Here is a 6,033-nt window from a genome sequence, read left to right as displayed (position 1 = left end):
CTCACCTAACTTACCTTGAGTATCAGCTAAAACTCGTACGCTTGTGATTGGTAAATGTGAATGGTGCCTAAAGGATTTTTCCACCAATAGAGTGTAAAGAAAGATTTACAGTTATACTACACTGTACTACTACAGCTGCTACGACTACTACTGCTGGTGCTGCTGCTGCTGCTGCTGCTGCTGCTGCTGCTACTGCTAACTGGCTCATTAGCTACGCTACTGCTAACTGGCTAAGCTGCTACTTGTACTGTACAGCATACATTATTCACTACTTACACTAACTACTATTCACTGTATGCGTGCTGCTTTCCATGTGATGGCAGTCCCCGGATACCCATGTACGTTGTGCGAGAAGGCACGAGCAGATGCATTTGAGTCACCTGACTGCCGGTCTTCCGCTAAATCTCCAGACATCATCAGCATCCCACGCCAGCAGCAGCACATGTGCGCAAAACGCCCTGGCGGCCACTCCCCGCCGCCCTGGTGCACGCAAGCGACGACGGATGCCCAGTTCTGCGGTATGCACTCACTAGCACGGTGTATGTTGATTATGTATTCGACGATGTTGTGCAGTGGCAGTTGTTCTCGCTTGCTGAGTGACTCCCGATTAAGTGTTTTGGTTCTAACAGCGGAATAGAAAATAATCATGCGTGAATAAGCCAATGTGTATTGTAGGAGGTGTGTCGCAGATGGGGGGGAGAAATATGGACATGGTAGACGCGACACATCAGGATACTGAGCAGACCATATGCAGTAATATTAGACATTACGGCTGCGGAATGGAAGGCATTCCCTACCGTGGCAAGGGAGTAGGCAGCAGAGCAACAAACAGAATTACCAATAAAGAAGGCTTACGTTATCATGCTGTATGTAGATCCGGCGATATTTCTTTAATTAGTTTGCACATATTCGGTATTACCATCTGACAGGCGGAGTCGCTTCTGCGGGGACAGGGGCGCCATGCAGCCAGGACCAGTCATAGCTCAGCTGACAGACAACAGAAGCCGACTGGGGCGAGCAGGTAGTGGCAAGCATCGGCAGAGTTCATAGCTGAAGCAAAACCACGCACGTCAGCAGCGCAGAGAAGATCAACTACGACACACTGAAGCCCACCGTCCTGCTAAGTATGGTATTCCTTATTATCTACTTACCGTCTACTTAACTATCTATTAAGTCTTGTGGTAAGTAATATTATCATAATGGCTGATATAATACATCTGGTTTAAGTATGATCTTTAAGCAATCTCTTTAAAGGCATTAATTCGACATCGATTATGCAAAGTGACGAATGCTAGCGTACTGCACCTCTGTTCGTTAATAAGTACATTACTTATCGCAAACCGGTATCTTAGTTTGTCATATGCACTGGCTATAGTTCTAAGAAATGATCTAATTAATCGCGTAAATTGGTAATCTGCGCAACGGCTAATTATTACCAACAAAATAAACTCTCGAGTTGTTGGTGACGTACATGTTGCTACAGATGTTGAGGATAGAATTGTTGCCAGGTAAATTGTTTGCCTAGTGTTTTACTTTGCAGTTGCCACAATTAATATTGTTACTTGTAATCGTCAAGAATTCGTATATTCATTTATGCCCTCCAAGAGTAAACCTATAAAGTAAGGAATGCGCAAGTCAGACTAACAGGATCGAAATCACTGACGGCCAGCATACGTCGAAATTCGGTGCCCTATAATCTTAGTCAACGTGCCTCCCGGTTGCGGCGTGTACCCGGCATGGCGGTTTTGTAATGTCACCACTCGATTTCTTGACTGCGGATTTTCAATAGATTTCTTAAGTACCAGCAGTGATATTGGACAAACTAATCGCGTTTGGTCTATAAGGTAATGTATTATTTAACTAACAAGTGCCATGTTTCCTGTAAGCTTCGTCACATTGCATAATCGATGGTCGAATTGCCTTTAACTATTACCTAGTCTGTGTAGTAGCTTAACTTATCATATTAGCTGATATATAATTATTCTGTTTAAATACTGTACTTGAACAATACTACTTCAAGCTTATCCTACTCCACTAAGTGTCGTCGTAATTCTACTTTTAACTATCATGGAGATTATGGCTCATGGTATTATCTCATCAGACAACAGCCAAATCATCTCATGATAAAAGCTGATGATAATTAAGCATGATAGAATTCCTGCCCCAAGCAGTATGATAGTTTTAAACCGTTGGTAGTCGTCAATCCCTGGAGAAGTAGGTAGCTGGCAATATCAACTGTTTCCTGGCCAAACCCGCGACACGCGATGTGTAAAGATCGCCGCGCACGCGCTCCATTGTTTCGTCTCGCTTAACTGTGGCTGTCCCTCCCTCGCCCTGGGCGTGACGATGTGGTCGAGGGTGGGGATGGTGCTCATTGTCTGTTCCTAAGCGTTTTAACTCCCAAATTTCTTCCAGAAGCAACAACGCTAGTCCCATGATTCAGAAATGTTTTCTCGACACTATTGAGCTGAAAAAGCACACAGGCTATTTTGTCTCATATGCTGGTGTATCACAACTGTTCAAGATATCAACAGTCATTATGCAACAATTAATTGCCGTTTCCCGTGTGTCTAAATATCTAATCTCGACCAGAGTTCATGTTTCCGGTACATATGTCAATTCGAGATCACTGGTCTGTGCTTTCCCACTGTTGTTTGGTTATAGAGCAATACCGAATATAATTCGATTGAGCATTGGTGTCGCGTGAGATAAATCTTAAACGGGGTAGAGAGAGAAAGAGAGCAAAGAAAGAGGCGCAATAGAGAGAGAGAGAGAGAAAGAAAGAGGAGAGAGAGAGAGATAAGGGAGAGCCAGCGACGAGGAGTAGGAGAAGGGACGAGAGGCGAGAGAGCGAGTAGAGAGAAGAGGAAAGAGAGAGGAGAGAGAGAGAGAGAGAGAGAAGAGAGAGAGAAGAGCAGAGAGAGCCGAGAGCGAGACGAGTAGCGAGAGCGAGAGAGGAGCGCGCAGCGAGAGAGAAGCGGAAGAGCAGAGAGGACAAGAGAGAGACAGAGAGAGAGGAGAAGGTGGATGGATGATGATGGATGTGGATGGATGGATGGATGGATGGTCATGGATGGATGGAGATGGATGGATGATGATGGATGATGTGATAGGATGATGATGTGATGATGGATGGATGATTGATGGATGATGGTGGATGCTGAGATGGATGGATGGTGATGGATGGATGATTGATGGATGGAATGAGGATGGAAGTTGGATTGGATTGATGATTGATGATGATGGATGGCTGGGATGGATGGATGGATGGATGGATGGATGGATGGATTGGATGGATGATGGGATGGTGATGATGGATGGTGTATGGATGGAGATGATGGATGGATGGATGGATGGATGAATGGATGGATGTGATGGATGGATGATGATTGATGGATGATGGATGATAGATGATGGATAATGATAGATTGGTGAAAGTGTGGGATGAATGGATGAATGGATGTAATGGATGGATGATGGATGGATGGATGATGAGGATGGACGATGAATGGATGGATGGATGGATGGATTGGTGGATGAATGGATGGATGGATGGATGGTATGGATGATTGGATGGATGATGGATGGATGATGATGAATGGTGGATGTATGATGGATGAGGATGGATGGATGATGGATGGATGGATGGATGGATGGATGCGATGGATGCTGGATGGATGGATGATGGATGTATGGATGGATGGATGATGGAGCGTGGATTGATGATGATGTGGATGGCTGCAGGATCTATGGATCGCTGGCAAGATTGATCGTGAGTGATGGCTGGATGATGGATGATAGTTGGATGATGATTGATTGATGGATGTATGGTGCAAGATGGATGGTGAAGACGTGTGACATTGCTGTCATGTTTGCAGGCGCAGCTGGGGGAGGATGAGGACGTGTGACATTGCTGTCATGTTTGCAGGTGCCGGCACAGCTGGGTGAGGATGAGGACGTGTGACATTGCTGTCGTGTTTGCAGGTGCAGGCACAGCTGGGGGAGGATGAGGACGTGTACGGGGAGGAGATGGCTGCCTACATCAACACTGCTGACGTGCTGCAGCCAGGAGAGAGGAACCTTGCCGGCGCCGGCGGAGAAGGTACGTGGCTTCTTCCTTGACTGGCACATCGATTGTTTAGTCGTGGCTTTGTTCCCCGCAGATGCATAATGTAATGTAATGTCAAGAGCGATTAAACATAAATTTGATTTTATTCTCTCCTGAAAATATAATATAAGTTAATGAAATGTATTGTAATATAATATAATATAATATAATATAATATAATATAATATAATATAATATAATATAATATAATATAATATAATATAATACAGTATAATATAACAACGTAACACAAAAAATGTTATATAACATAGTATGATACATAGCATGCTGTAAGACATGATGCATGCTCGCTCACTCCTGCGTGCATATACGACCCTTGCACCTGTGTTAGTGCATTACAAGTTCACAGCACAGGGCACAAGAAAGGTCGGGGAAAAGATACCTTTATTAATATCCGCATGAGAACCGTAAAGCAAATCGCTTTTTTTTCACTTGGCAGGAATTCTCAAGTACTGCACGGTCACGGAGAAGCATCGCCGTGACGACCGGACCGGTGCGAAGGTCGAACGCAGAGCGAAGAAACGCGCGAGATTAAAACTGCCGTCTCTCTGCGACGAATCAGAGACCGGCGGTGATGCAGACGACCTCCCAGCGTTCCCGGGTGTCCGTCGCGCAGACGACGCGGTGATGGCGAACGGTGGCGCCACCATGGCCAGTTCGGTTGGGGTCGCCATCGCAAGTCGAGCGAAAGGGCGGAGTTGCAGCGGAGCGGCGAGGAAAACGAAAGGGGAAAACCAGAGGGAGAAACCAGAGAGGGAGAAACCAGAGAAGGAACCGTGCGTCGTCGTGCTGTCGTCCAGCGAGGAATCGGACGACGAATCGGTCGCTGCATCGAGGAGAATCGCCACGGCAACCGCATCCGCATCGAGCGTGATTCCATCTCGAGAGACGGTCTCAGCGTGGTCTCGAGGCGCGGCGAGGCACGACGAGACGCAGCGTGCGGGGGATGCCGCCGCCGCTGCCGCCTCCTCGCCCGTCCGCCTGCTGAAGAAGAGGAAGAGACGGCGGCCGCAGCGTCTCCCTGACGACGACGACGACGCATTTGCGACGGGCGATGGAAGGACGCGAGATCCCCCCGCCGATGCCGCCTGCAGTCCCACTATCCCACACGATCCTGCTATCCCAGATGATTCCGGTATCCCAGACGATTCCGGTATTGCGGATGACTCCGGTGAAGACGGTCCCCGCGGGACTCCCCCGGAAGCGGCTCCTTCCGCAGCGAGAAGCGTCGCGGGGGAGGCGCGTTCGTTCTTCGTGCGGTCGGCCGGTCGGCGCGGCGGCAACAGCGGGGTTAAGGAGAGCGAGGGTGGTGACGGCAGCATCAGCAGGATCGGGGGGAGCGAGGGCAGTGGTGGGGCAGGGGAGCGAGGGCGGGGCGCTTAAGGGTGCCGACTGCCCCAACAGCGCTGCGGCGCGAAGGCCCGCGGTGGGCCTGGACTTCCTCAACGCGACGGCGCATTCCGCTGTCGACGGTGCTAGAAGATGGTCCGTGCGGAGTGGGAGCGGGAAGGGGGGTGGTGCGGCGACGACGCGCCGCTGGCCACGGCGGGGTGCACGTCGCAGCGGGAGGCGCGCTCACAGGCGAAAGATCTCCCTGTACAGACTGGCATACACGTGATGATGGCGCTTAACTGTGAGAACCAGGCGACGTGCAATGCGAAAAGAACTACCTGTGATGATGGGGCTCACGGGCTATGAAGACAGACTGCTGTGGTGAACCGCGCGTACTGCGGTCGCTCTCGCTCCGCGGCGAGACTGTATAAAGATGTGCGGTAGCAGTGGACGCCGTGCCGCATGCGCCCAGCGCCGCAGAAATCACAGTCCTCCCCCGGCGTTCACCCCGCGGTGGGATACGCGCGCGACGGACCGCAGCAGCCAGTGACGGCGGATACCGCGATCCGTTG

General features: G+C 49.5%; 1 protein-coding gene across 1 annotated transcript in view; it reads left to right on the top strand.

The window, feature by feature from the left end:
* The window catches only part of LOC106816453, a 16,215-nt gene that overhangs the window by 7,287 nt on the left and 2,895 nt on the right, over positions 1–6,033 (top strand). The gene's annotated exons all lie outside the window — the stretch shown is intronic.

Source organism: Priapulus caudatus, unplaced genomic scaffold (assembly GCF_000485595.1).
Source record: "Priapulus caudatus unplaced genomic scaffold, Priapulus_caudatus-5.0.1 Scaffold32, whole genome shotgun sequence".
NCBI lineage: Eukaryota > Metazoa > Priapulida > Priapulimorpha > Priapulimorphida > Priapulidae > Priapulus > Priapulus caudatus.
Note: the sequence above shows the minus strand (reverse complement) of the source record. Positions and strands in the feature narration are given on the sequence as shown.